Genomic DNA, 25,882 nt, shown 5'->3' with positions numbered 1-25,882 from the left:
GGCTCCAAGCTATAGGCAGATATTACGATCCCAGATTAGGCTCCAAGCTATAGGCAGATATTGTGATCCCAGATTAGGCTCCAAGCTATAGGCAGATATTGTGATCCCAGATTAGGCTCCAAGCTATAGGCAGATATTGTGATCCCAGATTAGGCTCCAAGCTATAGGCAGATATTGTGATCCCAGATTAGGCTCCAAGCTGTAGGCAGATATTGTGATCCCAGATTAGGCTCCAAGCTATAGGCAGATATTGTGATCCCAGATTAGGCTCCGAGCTATAGGCAGATATTGTGATCCCAGATTAGGCTCCAAGCTATAGGCAGATATTGTGATCCCAGATTAGGCTCCAAGCTATAGGCAGATATTGTGATCCCAGATTAGGCTCCAAGCTATAGGCAGATATTGTGATCCCAGATTAGGCTCCAAGCTATAGGCAGATATTGTGATCCCAGATTAGGCTCCAAGCTATAGGCAGATATTGTGATCCCAGATTAGGCTCCAAGCTATAGGCAGATATTGTGATCCCAGATTAGGCTCCAAGCTATAGGCAGATATTGTGATCCCAGATTAGGCTCCAAGCTATAGGCAGATATTGTGATCCCAGATTAGGCTCCAAGCTATAGGCAGATATTGTGATCCCAGATTAGGCTCCAAGCTATAGGCAGATATTGTGATCCCAGATTAGGCTCCAAGCTATAGGCAGATATTGTGATCCCATATTAGGCTGTGCAGACTTAACCAAGGCCTGGGGAGAAGTTGAACTTTTCATTCTTATTAAAAATGGCAACTTTTAAGTGACAGAACTCCGCTACATGTGGATCAAATAGCATTAAAAAGCATATTTTACATGTGCACTTCATGGTGTAGAAATATTCAAGTTCCAGTCAATCGCTTTAGAAATGAGAAAGTAATTTGCACTGCAAATTTATAAGAAATTGATAACATGCACAGTGACTGCATGACCAACCGACTAGCCAACCTACAGAGTTAATCCAATAAACAACCTTTATATACGGGGAATATGAAAATAAATGATTGACAGTTTTTAAATGTTTTCAGTAAAACACGGAAAGGTCTACTAAACCCTTATCTCCACGAAAAAAAATCAAATATGGTTCTGCTTTTCTTCTTCAAGATATTCCTTTGAAAATTGGGAAATTAATCTAATTGGGAAGCTCTCCAGTTAAGTCTTTATATCACCTTTATAGTGCAATAACTTTACAAGTGGTGTACATAATACTGCATTTATAACATTTAAAAGGGCTGTTATCTGCTAGATATCTTTGTCGCAATTCTCTTTGCTTAGGTAGTAGATTCATTAACAGGTTTTTTCACCCGACAGGGGCATGCCTGGGCTGACGCACTTACCCACGTGCATTATATCATTTGATTTATAAAGTAAACAAATTATAAGTCCTAAAAACGCAATCAAAGCCCTCTCCATATCAGCATACGGTATAAAATCTACCTACTCACAAAATAATCTTACCTTTGACAACAATAAAGAACTCTACCTCTTTCAAAGCTCAAGTTATTGAGAGTAAGGCATTTTTCTATTGTTTGTATCAATGACCTTGACCTTTAACCAACATGCCCGAAATTGAGTTCCATGCTAAGACTCTATGCATGATAGCTATATACTATTAGTTTCATCAAAATTGGTTGATTGAAAGTTATTGAATGAAAAGACACCTGTTTGCTGTTTTTCTGTTTTTAGTAAAAATGACCTTAACCTTGCCCTGGACCCAAACAAGGTCTTCATGTGAGCTACAAACAAAATTTCAGTGAAATATATATCCATTAAAATGCCAGTTATTTAGGGGAAACTGTTTTTCTGTTTAATCCTTTCAGTGCGGGAACCGAATTTTGAAGGCCTTTGCAAACAGTTTGGATCCAGATGAGACGCCACAGAACGTGGCGTCTCATCAGGATCCAAACTGTTTGCTTTTCTGATAATATTCTTTGAAAAAAATCGAAGAAAATGCTAATTTTAGAAATTCGGCAGACAACATTTTAGCAGACTACCGTAGGTTTCCACGTATAGCGCGCTCCCGTGTATAGCGCGCAGGCTGTTTTTTTAATGCAAAAATGGAGAAAAAATATTTAAAAGACAATAAAACCACCAAATCGGACCGAAAATGGCCGCCATTTTTCTATTGCACAATCCAATAATCCGGGGCATTGGAAAGCTTAATTAAGCATTCAAAATAGGAAGCGTCATTATGATTACGAGCATGGGTTGCATAGCACTATTCTTTTTTTACAATTTTGTAATTTTCTAGCAAAAGATTAACAGTCCACGTGCATTTCATGAAAACGTGAGAAAATAAGAATTAGTGTTCATCGTGTGATTTTTCCTCGGGGAAAGCATGGGCATTACGGGTTAATTTGAATGTGGCATGGGAGACAGGGATACACTTGTTGAGGTACACCACTGTTCAACGTTCAATATATATAAACCCAAAATGCAATTGCATATCTTCACGTTCTCATGCATATCTTCACGATCTCAAGTGTCAATTAGTTTCTCAAATGTCAATAAGCCTCTTAACAAGTCGTGGCACATATAACTCAATAACATCTGCCAATTACGAAGTGCAAAATGTCCCCCTTGCACACCTACCGTTACCCGCAAAAAAGACCTCGTTTGTACCTACCCTTGCCTGCTATCCGGAATGTTGACAACAATCCCCATCGGAATTCATCAATAAAGAAGTGTAAAAACACAAACAAAGAAATGTCCGCAAGTTTATTCAAACAAATTTATTTTTGACCAAAACTTCTTCTACCGCATTCATATCTACCAGTAGCGACTTCTTGTTTCGACAATGGCCCCTCAGTCTGTACGATTACAGGGTGGTAGTTTTCTGGAAAAAAACATGGTGGCCATTTTGATTATTTACGATTACCGGTATACAACATATTTTTTACCAATTTAGCAGCCAGGATAGTGTTGTATCAATGTATAGCGCGCACCAGCTTTTTAATTTGAATTTTGGAGGTAAAACACTGCGCGCTATACGTGGAAACCTACGGTACAAGTTTCCCAGCATGCAAAGGGTTAAAGAAAAATGTGACCATGACCTGACACACCACAAATACAATCCCAAGCTAGATCTATATAAAAGCTTGCTATGTCAAAAGTTTCATTAAGATTAGTCATAGTAAACTAAACTGATTGACTGGAAACCACCTGCTTGACTTTGAAGTATTATCTTTTTTAGTAACTGTGACAGCTAGTGACCTTTACCTAACTGGCCCTAACATGTATGCCAAGGTCTCCAGGAAAGTTTACTCTTTCATAAACAGGGGTGTCAATTGTCCCAAATTTGAAATTAGGAAAATTAAGCCAAGAGTCTGAGGCGGTAGGATAAAGAGAATATAGGGCAGAGCCCTCCGAGCCCTAGATTATTGTTCTTTTTGCAATTTCTGGTGAGTAAAATGCAAAATATTATCAACCAGAACATCTGTTACACCACATGCGTATTCGTCATTCAATAAAAATGTTATAAAAAACATCCAAAATAAGTTAAAATCAACCAACCATACCTTATCCTAACGACTGTCCGAAAATATGTTGAGATAAGTCTTTTGCACATAAAATAAAATATGCATATCATTTGACCACAGAAAATAAAACCAGTCATCAGTAACCTAGCAAATACGCAATTAATATATAATTCGGTTGACATAGTGTTATCCCCACACTCCGAATTGGAGCTGGGGGATTATGTGGTTAATCTCTGCCATCTGTCCGTCCGTCCTGGCCACTATCTCCTCCTACACTTTTAGCACTAGAACCTTGAAACTTAAACACATGGTAGCTATGAGCATATGTGCGACAGTGCACTATTTGGAATTTTGATCTGACACCTGGGTCAAAAGCTTCTTTATCGGGATATGCGTCGGCCGCCGCCGCGCCATTTCGCGCCATTTCTAGTTTTAAAATATGATATTGCAGTGCTTTACAATGTCATAACATTGCACAGGTTACTCTTAAATTTCACTCATAATGAAAAACAACTTTGTAAAAAAAAAAGAGAAATTAGCTGATTGATATTTCATTGATTCATATAGTTCTTATAAATGTTTTGTGCAAATCTCTCTACAAATATTTTTGCTTGCTTGAATTCTGGCCTGATTCCCTGCAAGTCTGAAGCTCTGCAATTTTTTACAAGCCATGGTCATCTGTAAAGGCCAATAGGTCGACAAGTATTGAGCCGAGGCTTTGATCCAAGTTACAATTTGTCAATAGTGGCATTTGTCTTTTGATTTAGCATGTATTAAAACAACTCTTCAAGACATCGGTCTAGCATATATTGATAAATATCAGAGGCACTGCCAGGACACAAATGAGCCAGTCCCTGGAAACACAGGGCTAAATGCATGAGCTGACTGTAGTCTGACTCTGGGACAACATTGTCATCTTTTCTGGATTTTTTTGTTTAAAGTAAGTCTCTTCTAAATACAAATTAATTCTAGGCGGTAAAAAATGTCGTCCCTGATTAGCCTTTGGGAACTGAACAGGGTAATCTGGGAAGACACTTTACACACATGCAATAATGAAACCCCGTTTTCCCACAGACTGGCTGAACTTATAGCTTCAACAAATCTGTTATGCTCATGAGCTAGGCAATATTTATAATGGTTTTCAATGTCGCAATTCCCTTTTCCATGACATTTACTACAGAAAAATTATCTAAACAGCAATTTTAACAAGACATGTGTTTGTCAGAAACACAATGCCCCCTATCGCGCCGCTTTGAAGCCATATATTTGACCTTTTACCTTGAAGGATGACCTTGACCTTTCACCACTCAAAATGTACAGCTCCATGAGATACACATGCATGCCAAATATCAAGTTTCTATTTTCAATATTGCAAAAGTTATGACCAAGGTTAAAGTTTTGACGCCGCTTTGAAGCCATATATTTGACCTTTGACCTTGAAGGATGACCTTGACCTTTCACCACTCAAAATGTGCAGCTCCATGAGATACACATGCATGCCAAATATCAAGTTGCTATCTTCAATATTGCAAAAGTTTTTCGTTATTGCAAAAGTTTTACCAAGGTTAAAGTTTTCCACAGCATAACAGACAGACACACAGACAGGTCAAAAACAATATACTCCCAATCATTTGATCCGGGGGCATAAAAAATAAAAGACAACCACATCAGATTTCTCAACTCAGACTTTGGATGATTGATTAATGCAAATCCATTATTGAGCACTTTGCATTAAATATAGATGTAACATTGCCTTGAACATACATGTACTAGTATGACATTTTATAGAAGAAACAAGGGACAAAATTGTCACAAAACCAGGTTTTCAATATAAAAAAGTCTGCCAAAGGGAGACAACTGCAACTCAAAATGTGCATTGCTACTGATTGTTCATCACAAAACCTCCCTTGTTTCAAAATCAATCTGTTTTTTGACCTGTTGACCTAGTTTCTGACCCCGCATGACCCATATTCGAACTTGACCTAGATATTGTCTAGATAAAACTTCTGACCAAGTTTCGTAAAGATCGGATGAAAACTATTTGAATAAGAGAGCGGACAACAATCTTCAATGTTTAAAACTATAGTGACTTAGTGACCCCATGACCTAGTTTTTAACCTGGCATGACCCATATTCAAACTTGACCTAGATATTGTCTAGATACAACTTCTGACTAAGTTTCGTAAAGATCGGATGAAAACTATTTGAATAAGAGAGCGGACAAGCTTGTTCCGCCCGCCCGCCAGCCAGCCAGCCTGCCCACATTCGCCAATCTAATAACTAGTTTTTTCCTTCGGAAAACCTGGTTAACCAGCCTGCCCGCATTCACCAATCTAATAACCAGTTTTTTCCTTCCGAAAACCTGGTTAAAAAACACGCTTAAAATTGAACAAGAGATGTGTTTGTCAGAAACACAATTACACCTAATGCGCCGCTTTGATTTTTTTTTTTACCTTTGACATTGAAGGTTGTAATCTTCAATATTGCAAAAGTTATGATCAAGGTTAAAGTTTTGGTTAGTTTTGGACACACACACAGTCAAATACAATGACAGACAGGCCAAAAACAATATACCCCCGATCATTCGATCCGGGGGCATAAAAACATTCCGCACATCATTGCAAACTTTCCTATGCTATGCTACCATAACATTATTGACACTATTGTTTGTTTTGTTTGTCTAAAATACTAAGAGTTAAAAGCTAATTTTAAAAATGTTTTAACATTGAGCCGCAAATGTAACACTTTTAACATGACTATGTCACCAAATCGCTCATATAGAAAACTTTTCTCAGGCCAACATTTTTTAATAAATTGATTTACGGGAGCGCCGACAGTTTTTTATGTCAAAATGAAATAAATATAATAGTATCTATTGGCAATTTTATTTTCATAAAGTCCGCCGACAGTGTTTAAGTCCCGCATAAAAAAATAAAACTGTCGAGGACAAAAATCAAAATTTATATTCGCAAGCGTTTTATCTGATCCGTATTTTTACTATCGGCAAATTTAATTGGCTGTTTAAAATAAAATAAACCAATCGCATTTATGTTTATGTAAAAGCTTTGTTTGGGCATGCAAAATGGCGTGCTTGAAAGTTTGGGTTGACAACAATAATAATGAACAGCATCTGCGGCATTATTTCAAAATAGAAATTGTCGCATATGACATGGTCAAGTCAAACATTAATTAAGAATATTGAATTAAATGCGAATCGCGTATTAGAATGACATATTATACAGTTTTACGTAGAGATGCGCACCTGTTGATAACATCATTTTAACAAGATGGCGAACAATACAGAAAATAAATTGTGACTCTCTGCAAAAATGGCAAATAACGATCAGATAAACGAGATCATACATTTAGAAGGGATTACTGAAATGGAAATTAAAACATGTGATAACAAACGATGCTAAAAACGTTTTCGATGCCGACAACATATTTATTAGTAATCTACTCAGTGGATCTATGTAACGGAAACGAATGTTTGCATTCAGTTTGCTCGCAGAGTTAAAACATCTGACAGGATTATCGTTAAAAAATTGGTTAAGGCTCACATGGTTTCATTTATATGTTAGTGAATCTGTTTATAATCAGATTCATATGCATATATTGCTTTATTATGTTTGTCATGCTCTACAGTTTACTGAAACAGCATGGAACTTTAATGGAAGACAAAGCAAGATAAATACATCAATATTAAATAAAGTTAGTTAAATACATCAATTACAATTAAATGTGCTTGTTTATATTTTTATGTTTATGTGATTAAATGTTTCTCTCAAAACCAGGTATACACAGAACGTTTTCTGCCCTTTTTTTGCATACACTGCGCGTTAAAATGCCCTTTTTGAAAGTAATACGCCATGCCCCTTTGCCCTCCTGGGAAAAACACCAATATGGTGTTATACTGTTAAGCATTCCTCGGATTATAACAGTCTAGTCAAAAACATACATAATTATAGTCTTCTACTGTTGCGTTTATGTAAATGACATTTAAGGTTCTTTTCAATTTGACAGTTTAAAGTTGTCTTGTGTTGGACTCTTTTTTTCATGAATGTTACTAGTATTCAACGTAGATTTCTACTCAAGAAAGGTTTATTAAGCAGGACATTAAACAATAAAACAAAAAAGTGCTTCATTACACTTTATTTGATAAAAAACAAACACTGAGTGATTTCTTTTAATAATGTACAATTTTTTATTCAATAGCAGACAATGAAGACATTCCACAAGAATTAAGATTAAAAAGAAATGTTCTAGAAAAATGCATTAATAACACTATTTTTATTTGCTTCTAGTGACTAACTGTTTTCATAAATAAGATATATAGTTAAAAAGTAACGTAAAAAGTTGGTTTATAAAAATATAATAAAATTGACAAGTTTAAACTTTTATTTTTATTTTTATTTCGACCCCCGACCCTATTTTTATTTAAAAAATCAAGTAAATCAATTTATTAAAAAATGTTGGCCTCGGTTATAATTAAAGCAATACATGGACTCTAAATTCCTTTAACCCTTTAACACTTAGAAGCATATTTGGACGTATTTGAAGTCCCATATAAAGGTAAATTTATTTAAAGACCTTTATATCTAGATTAAAGTTTTAAAGGCTTCATTTCCACCCTTAAATACTGATGAGAAGCAAACACCATAAAACTTAAACAGGCTGCGAGTAACTCGCAGGCTGTTCTGGTTTTATGCCATTTGCACATAGCCATTTTCACTTTGCTTTTAAGTGGGAAAGGGTTAAATAAATTATTATTGACAGCAGAACTAACAGAAATACTAACATGTATTGTAGGACAAAACATTATGTCTCAACATTGTAGATTTGCACATATCTTTATTTCGTCACAAATGGTTTATATTGATATTTTAATTTTACAAAAATCAATCATCATAACATTGAATGGTTAAGTGTTCACATTAACACTGCCTGACAATCAGAACTGTATGATACCAATATTGGATTGCATCGTAAATTACAGAGACTGGTGAAAATAATATATAATGCATTATTCATTAGTACAAGTAGCTAACGAACAATCAATTAATCTAGATTTCTAATCATAAACATATAAACCCTGGTACAAATCTGAAGTTTGTTCATGCTATTATATTAAAATCATCAAAATAGCAGTAAACTGTCAACTTTATCAATATGCAGATAAAAATTATGCATTAAAACCTGCTATCACAAATAATCAATATTTTTTTTTTAATAGTTTGTTAATTATTTATTTACGCAGAGATAGAAAGGTTACAAATATTTAAAGGGGCCTTTTCACTTCTGGTAAATTGAAAATTAAAAAAAAAATGTTTAAAATTTGCAAATTTTGGTTGTAGTTATGATATTAATGTGAGGACACAGTAATACTGAACATTTACTATGCTCTTTTTTATATGCATCTTTTGACGATTTAAAAAACTGAAAATTATCAAGCCTTTCAATGCCAAACGATTGAAAAATTTGGAGAGTTCTGTTGGTGTTGTTGTTGTTATATTTTGTGAAACTACAAGGATTGCTTATAAAAAGTATAAAATACATCAATAATTGTATGAGCAGCAAAGATGGCTGAGTGGTCTAAGCGATAGACTTTTACTCCAGGGATCAGTGGTTCGAGCCCAATTGAGGGTTACTTGTTTTTCTTTCTTTAATTTTATTCTTGTTTTTTATTGGAGCTTTATGGATCAATTGTTTACATTTATCAATATAGAGCATTTAATGAAAAACTTCAATACATGCCAAAATCTTTGAAAAGGTCCCTTTTAGGGGAAAAAAAAAACAGTTGTTTTTTCTACTAAGGACTCAAAACAAACCAAATATAGGTACATGTAGATTGAAAAACTTTTTTACTATAAAAAATGTATTCCCCAATTTTAAAAGGATTTTGAATGCCAGCATGCAGTTTCCCAAAACTCCACTAGCATATTTTTCTCTCTCACAGTTAACAGTGATTTTTGAGTCTTCAAAAAGTGTTGGCTACAAAGGTATGAGTCCTACAGTAAAAGTATGCATTCTTCGTGTTATCATGAATTATACTGTTATGATTTTCTTTAAACAAGCTAATAAAAGTATCAATTGTTTTATTCTCATGTACACAATGTAAGATTAACATTAAACAATATTAGAATTAATCACGGAGTACAACGATTCACTAGCTGAATTAATGGCTAGATCAAGCTATTTATACCTGGTAAATAATATTGTAGGTGCCCATTTTAGAAATTAGTACATAAATGACCATGCATCTAGGCTGGGAACAAGCATATGTCACTATTCATGGGTTTAATTATAAACGCCCACTTTCTAGCTAGAATTTAGCCACCAATCCTTTACTCAGTTTCAATTTAAACAAAGAAGAATTAATGTTAAAGCAGCTTCTGTATAATGGATCAATGTTTATTCTCATCAGTTGTTGCAAAAGGTCCCATGTAAGTCCATTTCTAAATGTAGTAAAAGACTCTTATAGTGTGGAACAATCCTTTTCCTCACTAGATGCTTATGAAACACTTATGGATTATAAATAACTTGAAATCCTTGATCCAAACAAATCAAAGGCGATGAGTATTTTGTGTAAGAAGAGACGTAGAGTGTGCTGCCAACAAAACTGATCGTCAAAATGAAGCATATCAACTTTATAATAACAAACAATAGCTGCATCAAACCAAGTTAATGGACATATCTTAGGCAATTATATATAAATATGATTGCGAAATTTTTACATTTAATTATTGCTTGTTAAGATTGAGGACAACTATAATGTTGCTTCTGCAACAATTAAATGGTGGGCATTGCCATCTAATTTCAGGCCTAGGTTACATACAGCAAAATAGAACTGAAGGCAAATGAAGTCTGGATATATTTTTTTAAATAGATTTAATATGTAATAATGAGTGGCGGTGATACATGTACATCAACCTCATGTTTAATTGGCCATATAAAAAAATGTTTGTTTTCACTTAACCCACCGACCCTAATTAATTTCGCCAACACTTAATTTTGTGTTTCTCTTCCAGTTTGAGTCTTAGATCGTTTTTGCAAAATTCATTTTAATCCTATTAAGTTTGCGATTATAATTTTTGCTACATTTGATCAAATATCTATACATTAACTAATATCACCTTTAGAAAAAATAACAAACCGTGACTTGAAAGATTCTTGCATGTCATTGCATATTCTTATTAAATCAGGAAATCAGGAATTGTTTTTTCTTTAAAGGTTAATGACAAGAATAACTTTAGCAAACCTACCCAACTTTCTTTGCCAAGTAAGTGTAAACAATTGTCTTTTTTTTTTTTGTTTGCCTTAATGACTATTAGAGTATTACAGTATTTTCATTCAACACAAAATAAATGCTATATATCCTGTATTTTAAAACGTAAGTACACCTAAGACTTCATCAAGGGTCCCTGTTTTAATTAGTTGTGAATAGCACTTTGTAAATATTGGAATATCTTTCCTATGAACCTTTCTTAAACGTGTTTATTGACCTACAAATATTTACATAGTATATGGGCATATAGTGTCCAATAGATAATATTTTAATTTGACCAGCCTAGAAATCAATACTTTTAAATTGATAAACCATTTTATACATGTGAAGGATTTAAATCCTTTGTGTTTTTCACTGCTGAGTGAAGACACAATGACCCACATGAAATCCAAAGATCTTATATTAAAAAGTAATATCGATGGTCCCAATTTAAAATGACGAACCTACATTTTTGGCATTTCGCGATTTTGATACTGTGCAAAGCGTGAAATCAATGCACATATACCCCCAAAACAACAAAATAGTTAACCAATCGCAACAGCTCCATAAAGTCACGTGATGTAATGACGAACCGCAATTGCTTGAAGTCAAAATAACGAAGCTGAAAAAAATTGTTACGTCGGCATTTTGCGCGCTTATTAATATATTAAAGTATCAATATAGCCATGTATGTTAAGGCAAATTGACGAAACGTAAACGTTTGCTTATAAAAAAATTAAATGGTGTACATTTTATAGCATTGATAAACGCAAAAAGATATCAAAATAATATAAAATGTTGAGGTATTAACTTAGTAACTTGAGGCCGCAACTAATAGCTTGTTCCTACAACTTATTAAGTTGAGGTTTCAACATAGTAAGTTGTTCCTTCAACTTAATAACTTCTGGCCGCAAGTTACTATGTTATAACCACAACTTAATGTGTTGTGGGAACAACTTATTAAGCTTCGACCACAACATAGTTTAAGCAATCAGATAGGCCGTTTCATCTTTACCGTTTTATCACGTTTAGTACCTGTATACGCGTAATATGGTGCGCCGATTTGAGCACTATCCCTGTAAGCTATGGATCCCGGGATTGAGTCCCTGTCTGAGCACTTGCCTTGTTTGCGACTGGGTTCAGGGTTCCATCCCCGGTCTGAGCACTAGCAACGTACGCGTCGGATCCCGGTTTCGAGTCCCATGTTTTTTGGATTTGAACCCGGGACCCTTCTTGTAAAGGGCGATTCCTCTGACCGGAGCTCGATCCCGGGAACCATCGTTTACGAGGCGAGTGCAAGATGCCTAAGTTTTCGACGGTCTGAAAATCTAATTAGGAGTTATCGACGGCCCCGGGTTTCGAATCATAGTACGAGCACTAGCCCTGAAAGCTTTGGGTCTCTAGATCAATCCTCGGTTTGAGGATTTACCCTATAAGCGACGGCTCGAATTCCGATGTGAAAATTTGCACCAACAGTGACCGGTCCCAGGTTCGAGCCCCAGTCTGAGTACTAGCCCTGAAAGCAATGGATCCCGGGTTCAAGCCTGTGTCTTACCACTTGCCCAGTAAGGGAAGGATCCCGGTTGCGACCCTCAGTCTGAGCGTTCGCACCGAAAGCTAAAGGTTCACACAGGGACTTGAACCAAACAGCCGTCGCTAACATACCATACTGAGCACTCGCCTTCTAAGCGACCGGCTGCCGAAATGAGCACAAGCTTCGTAAACAACATTTCCCGCGTTCGAGTCCCGAAATGAGAGCTAGCCTCGCAAGCTATGGGTGTTCGGGTTCTAGCGCCGGTCTGAGCACTAGCCCTGTAAGCTATAAATCCCGCATTTTTCGGGTCCGGCGCTAAGACTAGGACTTTGATCAGGGTCCGGTCGCTTAAATGGCAAGTACTTAAACCGGGATTTGAGCCCGGGGCCCATAGCATACAGGGTGAGTGCTCAAGCAGGGCATCCAAACCGGGATCCGTTACGTAGGGAGCAAATGCTAAGACTGGGATCCAAGTCGCTTACAGGGAAAGTCCTTAGACTGGGGCTAAAACCCAAAGACCCATCGTTTAAAAAGGGAGGTATCAGACCTGGATTCCCAACCGGAATCCGTCGCGTATGTGCCTAGTTTTCACACCAGGGTTCAAACCCTGAACCAAGTCGCTAACTTGGCGATCGCTCATATAGGGGCTCAAATCTGAAATCCATGGCTTACATGGCAAGTGCTCAGATAGGGCTCGAACGGGGATCCATAGCTAACAGGGATAGTGCTCGAACCCGAGCACCTAGTAAAATAAGGGGTACTAATTGTGATAAAACGGTAAAGATGAAACGCCCGATCTTATTGGTTAAACTTAAATTAGTGGCCTCAACATAGTTAGTTGGTCCCACAAGTTATTTAGTTGAGGCAACAACTAATAAGTTGGGGGAACAAGTTATGAAGTTGTCGCCACAAGTTTCTGAGCTGAGGCCTCAAGTTAATAAATAAGTTGTTCCCACAAGTTATTTAGTTACAGGAATAACTTAATAAGTTAAATGAACAAATTACTAGGTTGAGGTCATAACTTAATAAGTTTTTGGAGCAAGTTATGAAGTTGTGGCCACAAGTTACTAAGCTGAGGTCTCAACTTAAACAGTTGTGGGGACAACGTACTTAGTTGTTTCCACAAGTTATTTTAAAAATTGTTCCCACAAGTTACTAAGTTGAGGCCACACTTTAAATAAAGAATTGCGGTTGTCACCTCTGTTCCACCGTGTAAAACAGAAAAACACGCATTGCTTTGCTATATCTAACGGAAAAAATGGACAAATTTATTCTATTGAAACAAAATCTCTTACAATAAGCTGTCCAATTTGCCGAAACATCACATAAATGCAAGTCTAAATGACGAAGATACATTTTACAGCAGATTTATTAACTTAACGTCAAATTAGTTCCATACGAACATGGTCCATCATGCGACACTTTTAAAAATGTTTAAAATAGTCTTTATTTGACTTTGTGCAAGAAATGTTTAACAAAAATACGTCTCCTGAAAACTTGTGTTTTTGTAGGTTCGACATTTTAAATTGGGACCATCGATATGCATATTGAAAAAGCAGTTTAATGTTTTAAAAGAAGTGCTTTAAACTTTTTTCAAACCTGTTATAACTACTCAGATAAGCAGATTTTTTATCCTGTGTATTCCGTAAGAAAATCTAATTTAATGATTTTTTTAATCAATCATGCTGAAAAACAAACTTGATATTGACGCTTCCAATTATTCCAACTTACAATTCCTTCATAAGTTGGTTAAGATTTGCATGAAATAAGTAGATCCTTGAAGCCCTGTACATGATTTACATATGTAAAACAGTATGTTTGGAAACATTTTATTCCTTTGGGTCATTACTTTACCAAAATTAATTTTTCCATTACATGACCCATTGTATATAATGTTTAAGGTATATACATAGATACTTAAACTATATGAATGGTTGTGTAACCCAAACTATATAATAGAAGACCTTTCACAAATAACCCAAAGGCAGAACAATATAATATTTGTCTTTTCTGTTAATTGGTTGTAATTGGTTAAATACTAGGAAAATGGTTGCAATTTTTGGTAAAATGCTATAACAACAAGCAAATTCTTTGAATTGATATCCCCCGAAAATATGCTTCTGCACACAAAAGCGTTAAATTTGACACTCAAAAAAGCATATTTTTCAAGATACAAAGGGCCATTACTCCGTTATTATCCGATGACGTGCAATGCCATTTGGCATGCATCATCCTCTTATCCATATAATTATATACTCATACCAAGTTTCAATGAAATCCGCCAAAGCACTTCCAAGATATGGCTCTGGACACAAAAAAAGCATTTGTTCAAGATACAAAGGGCCATAACTCCGTTATTAACACATGGTTTACAATGCCATTTGGCGTGCATCATCCTCTTATCCATTTATATACTCATACCAAGTTTCAATGAAATCCGCCAAAGCACTTTTAAGATATGGCTCCGGACACAAAAGTGCCGGACGGACGGACAAAAAGACGGACGGACGGAAAACGTCAAAACAATATCCCTCTGCCTCTGGCGGTGGATAAAAATGTTTGCAATTCCTAATGTATGCATTAGGTCATTTCTTGACAGTTTCAAACTCTAAAACCTATAGTTGTTTTAAGTCAAGCTACCTTGAACTTAAATATGATGAAACATTTTAACAGGAAAACACATACCAATTGGGCAGTTTCCCTCTTTAATACATTAGCAATTTTATAAGAAAGGGGGAAGTGAGGTGGGCAATAACAGAGAATATTTTTTGGCAACAACAACATATCTTAATACATCAAAACTAGCACTGAATGTTTCCAACCAACCGTTTAATAGTTCCATTTTGCTTGCTATTGTTATTGACTTCAAGCATGGTTTAATCTTGTGTTTACGAAGGTTCACTTTGGTTTAACGGTGGAATTTCTTTAAACAATGGTCACAATTTATGTGAGGCATTTTAGTTACAAATAAGTTTAATATAGTAAGAATACAAGGTTTTCAATCGAATAGTTGTTAACCTAATAGATCTGTTTCATTAATACAATACAATATTAATACAATACAATACAATACAATACAAAAACCATACTGACACTGAACATATTACATTTATTCAAACTGATTTTCAGGGAATGTCTGTTTATTTACAATTCATAAAGATATGTTTTTGTTCAATGTTAACAAACTGTTAATAGAGAATATTATAAACATTAAGTACAATTTGAATATGTACTCAATATTGTGAGCATACTGCAGATTTATCCAATTTATGAATGTGAGAGTTTATGCAATATGTATTCATTCGAACAGAAAATTCTCTAAACTGTTTCTTTGAAACAAGAGTGCAGCACTAAAATTTAAGGACAAAAAGACATGCTTACAAGAATGTTAGTATGATAGAAAAAGTAAAATGTGCATAGTTTTACAAATGTGGTGAAATTGTACAAGTACCTTCGTAAAATAGGTGTTTAACATGTTTGTCACAGTTTGTAACTGTCTGCTAAAAAATGTATTTTCTTTTTTTTTGGATTAACATCTTCAGAAATGCAGTATCTATCATCAAATATTTTAAGTGATTAAAATAATACTATACCAATCTTACTTTTCTTTGCTATAATGATAATCAAAGTAAAAAGTCTGAACTGACAACATTTTGGTCTGATAACAAGGGAAATTTTAAAGCATCAGTATCACAAATAATGTGGAACTATGTACAATTCTCTCCTCCTGTCACGTGACCACCCTACGTCACGTGACTCGCTCAACTGACCAGCACATTGCTGATGAAGACTATGTGATATAGTCAAAATATCAGAGTAAGCAAATATTGCTCTGAGTTATGGAATTTATTGACTCATATGTAAATAAAGTTATCCAATGTTATTTTCATCTAAAACAGGACTTCAAAATAGCAAAGAGTTGTTAAATGCAGCATCCTGCTATAGACTCTTTTCATATTATATAAGACAAGTTCCTAACAGTCATACAAAATATTTAGTTGCAATAATCAAACTCGCAGCTATTGACCTTTCGGGTTGCTGACCTGTGACACTATGTATGTACTAATAAAACTACAAGCTTGGAGCATTCAAGAAGATTTAAAAAAGCATGGTATTATTTAAACATCGGTGTCCAGGCTAGCTAGAAACTTCAACTGTGTCAATGGTTGACCAGCCATTTTACTTTCAAAACTTATTGAGCAGACAACTTGTGTTTTCTCTGAAAATCTAGGTACTCTACACAAATGTTCAGGGGCCTTTTGACTAATGAAAATTTTCATCCAAGCAGAAGTGGCTGTGTGTTGTGAAATGTTTTAAACTAAACTCCTATAATTATAGTATGGACCTGCTAGATACAATGATATTAACACAGGAGGAAAGATCATACTTAATGTCCCAGACAATTATTGATAAAAGCAAGATCGAGCTATTCGAGAAAGTAATGAAACATTCAATAAAGCATTAAAAGAAAAAGTCTTCTTTTAATACACTTCCTATCTAAAAAAAAATAACAGGCTATACACAATGTATCTTTAAATGTTTAAAAAGTGTGGCATCAGTTTTATTAATAACTACTGCTGTGCACATTAATAATCTATGAATAAAACAGTCATGATCAAACATCACGATCATGATGACAACGACGATTTTATCCAATTAACAAAATGTTTCATATCATGCAAGAGTAGCTTAAAAACAATCATGTTGTTTTTAAAAGTCAAGAATTCTTCCATGTTTAAAATATGTTGCTACATAATGTGTTAAATGAATTTTACGTGAATGTTTTTTCATTCTTTTTTTGTGAAACAAAATTGGAAGACCAAAACTTTAGACCGTACCCAATTTTCGTAACCTATGAAAACAATCTCCCGAGAGACGATTTCAATACATATTTTTTCTTTATATCTATAAAGAATTGAATTTTTATAACAGTTTTACTTTCTCAAATACAAACTCCAATCTCTTGACATCTCTGGTTGTCAAATCATACCTTTTTAGTCCATTTTAACTCATAAAATATCCATTTCACGCACTGTATCGATATGTAGCAATGGTCGCCATTTTGTTGTTCTGTCAACACTGGGGCTCTCGATAGGGAATTTGTATTTGGTAAGTTGGACCGTTTCCAACTAGTGTTGTTGGGATTTCAGCACAGTACATCACTACCCAGTTTTCTTCACTAGTGTTATGACTCTTGTGTAATTTCTTACGAAGTCGTTATCATTAAAATTGTAATCATATAAATACGGGTTAATTATAAACAGACACTTTCTAATGTCTATATATACTTGCATGCTGCGGATGTGTTTGGGCCACGGAAGAAGATTTTGTTATTTATTTTCTTATATTAATTAACATCAGCGTTGTTGCGCGCGAGTGATAATAATATTATTATATATCGTCGAACTTAAGACTCGCATGGACCTATACAAACATAGGTTTGTATAGAATCCTGAGACGCTCTATGAACAAAAAATCGACTTAAATTTAACATATCATTTAAGTACCGGTAGCACAGAAAACTCAATGAAAGTAACTCGGACACACCTGCAGGAAGTTTTATGTTAGGACACAATAGTTAGACTTTATCAATACGCTTAAACAAAGTAAAACTTCTATTGAATCAGAAAGAGTGACATCTTATATAACCAGACGCGCCGGGACCGGTCTTAGAACGCCATTTGCGTGGTAAATGGTGTCGCCAAGAACACTGCGAGCGTCACGAGCGGTCCATTAACAATATGTGTAATGTTGCACAGAAACCAAATATTGTGCGTCTGCGTCCCTCTGGCGTGGCTGCGTTCTTACCGTGTTTCTTCTGCAACCTCAGCTTCATAAAATCCCTTAGCGAACTTCCCATCACGTAATCTGGAAAAGAAACCGCAGAATTAACTTCAATTCTTGTTGCAAGCATTCCGTAAGCGTCATGAGGCGTACTTGGTGTTCGTGTTGCGTCGTTCGATCTGCGTTCTCACGACGCCTCGGCCTGTTGGGGAACGCGTCTTTTTGGTCATATTCAACTAGTATTTCAATCATATTCCGGCGGTTAGTTAAACGTACATCTCGCACTTTTCTTGGGATATCTGGTTTTCCTACACTTAGAGCTCATGCTTTCCCAGTAACTGACAAGTTCCCTACAGAAAGGACTTGATGACAAATTCCCGCACATTTTATGCTGCCAGGCAACGGATCGAATCCGCGATCGTAAATTGGTAGTCCAGCGTTTTCAAACTGAGCCCGACAAAAAAAAACGCATCGCTGCAAGAACGCACAGGGACCGCATTCCAGTTCGACGGAGTGAAAAACATGTTTGTCAATCAAATGCGTTTGTTTAAATATACAAATGTACAACGTAATACATATAAAAGCGCATTTTTAAAACCGTATAAAACCATGTACTCCTTCAATCGGACATAAGATTTGTATCGTGACTTCTTGATTGATATATGCTCTGTTTTTGTTAAATATTAATTATGATCACCATACAATATACATACACGAACGGCATCGCTATTGTGTCTAAACAAGCTTTAAGAAACGTAAATGTATCGGATTATTTCCTAGTGTAAGCGGCCACCATTCTATGATTTATTGCCTACTTCGGCTTAAATGTGCCACTGGCTACGGCTCAGAACAAATGAGCAAATCTTCAGAGTAATAATAAACTGGGTAGCGAGTTGGTTTAGTTTTTAATATGATATACAATGAGAACAACATTTAATGTTGTGAGACTAAAATATATTTGATATATGATAATTGAAGGCTTCGATAATTATTTGGTATAACTGTATAATGGTATAAATAAAAGTTTATTTACAAATCATCTCTGCGTCTTTACGATAAAGTAGGTCCAAATTTACCCCGGCTGCCCGGCTATTCGCCAAAGAATTATTTTTGTAAGAAACCATATCACGGTGGCCAATGAGACCTTAATGTGCCCATGTAGTCATGTGCATATTTGGCTTGTCAGAGGAGTAATTTTTAATGCCGAAAGATAAAGGAGCTAAGAGGGAATATTTAAATCATATTACCTTCAATTGTGTATGTGTAGTAATTTAGAAGCCAAACGTGTGATTGTTGTGATGGTGACCTATGGTGGGTTAGGTTGTGTATATTGCATGTGGTTTTTGTGTATTTGTCTGGAGCGGAAGTGGAGGGGTTAATAAAACTGTTCGCATAAGTCTTTCGTGAAAGTCAAGTGCGTCTTGTCTCAGTTTCCCGTGTGCAAGGACCGCCCCCACTCACAAGCGGACCCCCCGCCGACCGAGCCAAACCCGGCCCGAGTGCACACACGACCCCGCCCGAACCCCCAAACGCGGAAGCAATCGAGACAAGCGCACCCACATCCACCCTCTCGCTGCCCGTGACAACAGTAGTGCGTTCAGTTACAGCGAACGTTCGCTATAGTTCGCGAACGGTCGCGAACGTTCGCTACTGAACGCTCGGTTCGCCGCGAACGTTCGCGAACCGAAGCGAACCCTCTTGGGAGGTAGTTCGCTATAGTTCGCTAGCGAAACCAAGATGGCGGACAAATAAATATGTTGTATTTGTTCAGTGTAACTTCGATATTGTTTCCTTTTTTTGTAGTACAAAAATGAATTGAACAATAAACAAAGTGTATATGAGGTTTTGGGGATTCCGATAATGACGTCGCGTTTGCGCATCCTCAAATTTTGGCCGTCAACACTGCGGCCATTCTGCTTTTGTTTGCGTTTGATAATCCGCATCGTGATAAGATTTCAATCATATTCGCGACCCTTTTTAAGAACAACAAAATACTCAGAAATTGAAATTCTTTCAGATTTAATAGAATCCAATGAATGAACACAAATAAGGACGAAAACAAACAACAAATTGATTGATTTTATGTAATCAACATAAAGAAACTATTTGAACCTATATGTCCGTAAAAACTTACCTTGTTGCAGATTAACTAAATCCTCTTGATACATGAAAATGTTTTTATTTATTTGTTCACACCAATTTTGACACTCCTTATTTCAGCATGTTTAACCACCCATTGTTTAATTGCCCCTTCATCACAAACCGATTATCTCGATATGATCGGATACTGTCCAGACAATTACTAAGAAAACAGGGTGTCATAAACCCAGGGACCTATATTTGTATGACTCAGTATGGGGTCATTAACCACATGTGTCTGGTCATTAAACACAATTTATGATACCTCCGTGTCATCTCTTGGCATATTAAGCCAAACACTTAACAGTTGCTTTAATAAAACATTTGAACATATTTAAAAAACAGGCGTACATTTGTCCGAAATGGATTAACAGGAACTATTAAGTATGTATATTAACCAGTTTAAACATAACACTTAAGTGTTTTATAATGAAATACATTTAAAATATTGTAGAAATTTACTGCTACACAATTATCATATTTAACGGGTACCTGCAAATGTAAACTCCGATGTGTAAAGATCGTGCGTTTTTGCAGTGTTCGAAACATCATCGTCAAAACAAGCAATCGCGTTTGATCATAATACGGATATAAAATACTTGGGTAAAATAAATGTATAGATTATGGTATAATAAAATGCCAGATTTGTATACCTCATTATCACTACAAAAGAGTTTTCGATATAGATGTGCATTCAAAGACAGTTCAATTCGCAAAATATGCAGGTGTTTTTTTCCATTTGAATGCTAAAATTTATTAATATTTTCATTAAATGTTAACGAAACGAAAATTCATAAAATGTAAAAGAAAATTACAACTACATTTGAAGATTGTAATGTATTGCGCTGTTTTAGGGCTTTGTTTTATAACTGATTCAATGCACCTCTTACACTAAATTTCGATCGCTAATGAAAAATAACACTATCGCATCCACACCACTTATAATTATAATCAAATTATTATAGGTTTTATTATTTTTGAAATATCTGTTAGATAAGTACTTTCTGTGTTATTAGCGATTTCCGCCATCAACATCGCAATCAATTTTCTGGGAGCCGCCATCTTGAAACGTTCGCGCCGAACTTATCGTTCAATAAGACCGAATCGCAAACGAACCATCATTGGCGAACGTTCGCTGTAACTGAACGCACTATAGTGCGTTCAGTTACAGCGAACGTTCGCTATAGTTCGCGAACCGTCGCGAACGTTCGCTATTGAACGCTCGGTTCGCAGCGAACGTTCGCGAACCGAAGCGAACCCTCTCGGGAGGTAGTTCGCTAGCGAAACCAAGATGGCGGACATATAAGTTGTCGTTGTTGTTCAGTGTAACTTCGATATTTTTTTTCAATTTTTTGTAGTACATACAATGAATTGAATTTTAAACAAAGTGTATAGGAGGTTTTGGGGATTCCGATAATGACGTCAAGTTTGCGCGTGATCAAATTTTTGCCGTCAACACTGCGGCCATTCTGCTATTGTTTGCGTTTGATAAACCGCATCGTGATAAGGTTTCATTCATATTCGCGACCCTTTTTAAGAACAACAAAATACTCAGAAATTGAAATTCTTTCAGATTTAATAGAATCCAATGAACGAACACAAATAAGGACGAAAACAAACAACAATTTGATTGATTTTATGTTATCAACATAAAGAAACTGATTTGAACCTATATGTCTGTAAAAACTTACCTTGTTACAGATTAACTACATCCTCTTGATACATGTAAATGTTTTATTTAATTGTTCACACCAATGTTGACACTCTTTATTTCAGCATTTTTAACCACCCAGTGTTTAATTGCCCCTTTGTTAATCACAAACCGATTATCTCGATATGATCGGATACTGTCCAGACAATTACTAAGAGAACAGGGTGTCATAAACCCAGGGACCTATACTTGTATATCTCTGTATGGGGTCATAGACCGCATGTGTCTGGTCATTAAACACGATTTATGATACCTCCATGTCATCTATTGGCATGTCAAGCCAAAAACTTTACAGTTGCTTTAATAAAATATTTGAACATATTTTAAGAATAGACGTACATTTGTCCGAAATGGATCAACAGGAACTATAAAGTATATATATATATATATTAGCCAGTTTAAACCAGAGACCTACGTCTCTGTTTAAACATAACAATAAAGTGTTTAATAATAACAATACATTAAAAATATTGTGGAAATTTACTGCTACACAATTAACGTATTTAACGGGTACCTGCAAATATAACGTTTAAATATCGTGCGTTACTGCAGTGTTCGAAACATCATCGTGAAAGCAAGCAATCGCGTTTGATCATAATATGGATATAAAATGCTTGGGTAAAATAAATGTATAGATTTATGGTATAATAAAATGCCAGAATTGTATCGCTCATTATCACTACAAAAGAGTTTTCAATATACATGTACATTCAAAGACAGTTCAATTCGCAAAATATGCATGTGTTTTTTTCCATTTGAATGCTAAAATTTATTAATATTGTCATTAAATGTAAACGAAACGAAAATTCATTCAATGTAAAAGAAAATTACAACTACATTTGAAGATTGTAATGTATTGCGCTATTTGAGGGCTTTATTTTATAACTGATTCAATGCACCTCTTACACTAAATTTCGATCGCTAATGAAAAATAACACTCGCATCCACACCACTTATAATTATAATAAAACTATAATAGGTTTTATTATTTTTGAAATATCTTTTATTTAAGTCTTAATCTAAAAAAGAATACGGGTATTTATAGTTTTGTATTATGAAATTGTCAGTTATTTAGTCTTCCGACGACCTTTCCTCTGATACAATGTTGTTATTCGCGATTTCCTCCATCAAAATCGCAATCAATTTTCTGGGAGCCGCCATCTTGAAACGTTCGCGCCGAACTTATCGTTCAATAAGACCGAATCGGAAACGAACGATCATTGGCGAACGTTCGCTATAACTGAACGCACTACAGATCAGTCCTAGATCGAACAAGGTGCCTCATATACCCACATCCGGAGCCGCCATTGCCCATTCCCACTCACTGTCTCCCCAACATCCAGGCCGCGCATCAAGCAGGACAGCAGTAAACAAGCGCCACTCTCCTACCAATTTGCTTTAACTTTCTATTATTACCGGGTATTTAATGTTTAACATGAGCATTTTTGTAACTATGGAATAAAATAGGTACAACGAAAATTTGCAAGTCTGATTTTTTTCTTCAATTTTGTCAATTACGGTAATCAAAACGTGAAAAAGGTCCCTTTAAGTACTTTTTAGTTATGACATAATCCAGATATAAGTTTTCAGACCCTTTTCACAATAGGCCTAAATTGATAAGAGCGCAAAGTCACGTGACTCGCAGAACTCCAGAACGAGGCTGAACTTGTAACCATTTACAATAGTCCCACGCAACGCCGCATCTGATTTCAACCATTCACTCTTAATTTGAACATTCGGCAATGTAATGATTTAGAAAACACAATATTACATTGCCAGAATAAGTAATAAATATGTACTTCACAGTTTAAGTGTCAATACATTATACAAAATCTTGAATAAAGCACTTGTTTTACTTCATATTTGCACACATTTGACACTCTTTGTTAGAGCTTTTTTATCACGCTGTTTGAATAAAGATCTATCTTGTTTATTGATTAATCTGTAGCACAAACGCATTATCTTGTTATGATCAGATACTGTGTCGACAAATACTAAATAACAGCATGGTGCCATAAACCACCCGTGGGTGATGCCTGGTCATTGGACATCATTTATGATACCCAATGTCTATCGTGGTGGTAGTAGAATAACGTAGTAATTTGTAAGACTAATGTAACGCCAAATACTCTAACTAAATACAGTATAGATATAAGCCAGTTTTATCATAACAATACAGTGATTGCTGGACATTCGTAGTAGCCTATTTTTCACATAGATTCGTTCCTATGTTTTTTCGACAACCTGAACATTCGTGACTTCGTTATTTTGACAGCCCGGATATTCAAAAGTTTTCAAAATAATACGACACTCTACTCATTTTATCCGGCATTGTAATGTGTCGTTATTAATATAGTTTGGGTTTTTTTATATAAAAAAAAATCTCATATTTTGTGTAAGACTTTATACTGTTGTAAGACTTTATCGTAATCATGAGAATGATAACGTTAAAAATATTCGAATATATCAACTTACACTGAGGTCCGTTATTTGCGAAACCTTGCAGAAATCGGAGCGCGAAAACTATGTAGGAGCGAATATCCGGTCTGTCAAAATAATGTTGGAACGATTGTCCGGGATGTCAAAATAGCGTGGGAATGAATGTCCGGGTAGTTAAAACAACGTATGAACGAATGTGCGCTTTGTCAAAATTATCGTAGGAACGATTGTCCTTGTGAAAGAATGTTCGGATACATAATTAATTAATACCTATGCATTTGAACACTAACCTATTTAGCGGGTACCGTTAAAATCAAACTCCGTCATTAAACTCCGTCATTACGTAGTCTTATAAATCTATTTATATAACTTAAATTCTCAAAAGTATGTTTGTTGGTCTCTACTATTATTCATGAACGATCGACCGTGTAAGATGTGTGTGGACTCTAAGAAAAAGAAATATAAATGGCAAAGCACAGGTCACTATTTAAATGTTATGTCTTTTTCTTTTAACTTGAATTTATTTTATTTTACAGTAAAAGACAATATTGAAGAATTATTTTGTACAGGTGAAAAAAAAACGAACGTGGAGCAAACTGAACTGTCTAGTGTCTATGCATGCACTTGATTTTTCCTTAAACGTGTTAATGAATAATAAATATATGTCACTTTATGTCATAAATCTCTTTAGTCTGAATTTTTCGAAAACATTATTTAACCCCGCTGTGGTCAACGAAAATGCTTGTTTTAATTTTGTTCTTCTATACACTAACGAACACAGAACGTTTAGTATTATACGACTTATGTATATACTTGTTGTGTGCAATTATCAATGTTTTTTTCTTCAGACCACATTTGCTCTGATGATCGTGCGTATCTTGAATTTAAATAAAAATGAAATAAAATGTATATGCACACGCGTATACACTAGTGGTATTAAATACTATGGCTTTAAAATATGACATGGGTGTAAGAATGTTTATTTTATAACCCCTCATCAATTTATTGACTGAACAACACATGCATGTTTGCCGTTAATTATTGTTACTAGTGTCAGTACTCATGAAAATCCCTAATATATTTAATAACAAGAGCACCGCATAACGGGTGCCACGCTCGGCTGCGAAAGCTTGTCAGAATTTTTTTTATAGCAACCACAAATCGTGCTGGACGAAAAAACTGGAATAATACGCATACTTCCCATATTGCATTCTATCCACAAACCGAGTTTTATCAATCTTTCGCAAGTACTTTTTGAATTGTTGCAGAATCCTGAATCTAGTGTGCCGTTGTTTTTGTAACCATAACATACACACTTTTTGGCTGAGAAAAATCTAAAATAACGTGCATATTCCAAAGTAATAAAGCTTGAGTTTGACGGAGAGGCGTATTCATGCAGTATAAATACGTACGTCTTTCGGCGGGGGATAAATAATGCGGGCCGTAAAAGGATTAGTTGATGAATTGTGTGTCTCTTTTATTTCAACTGCAGGAGAGAAAT

The 25,882-nt window shown here is 35.4% G+C and overlaps 1 protein-coding gene across 1 annotated transcript in view; it reads right to left on the bottom strand.

Annotated features, from left to right (window-relative positions):
• LOC127859301 (serine/threonine-protein kinase DCLK1-like) overlaps window positions 1–17,396 on the bottom strand; it is a 78,998-nt gene extending 61,602 nt beyond the window's left edge. The window contains exon 1 of the mRNA XM_052396556.1: window positions 17,299–17,396. The gene's annotated coding sequence lies outside the window, so the exon portion shown is untranslated. The remainder of the gene's footprint in view (window positions 1–17,298) is intronic.
• Window positions 17,397–25,882: the final 8,486 nt, after the last annotated feature.

Source organism: Dreissena polymorpha, chromosome 15, assembly GCF_020536995.1.
Source record: "Dreissena polymorpha isolate Duluth1 chromosome 15, UMN_Dpol_1.0, whole genome shotgun sequence".
In the NCBI taxonomy this organism is placed as follows: domain Eukaryota; kingdom Metazoa; phylum Mollusca; class Bivalvia; order Myida; family Dreissenidae; genus Dreissena; species Dreissena polymorpha.
Note: the sequence above shows the minus strand (reverse complement) of the source record. Positions and strands in the feature narration are given on the sequence as shown.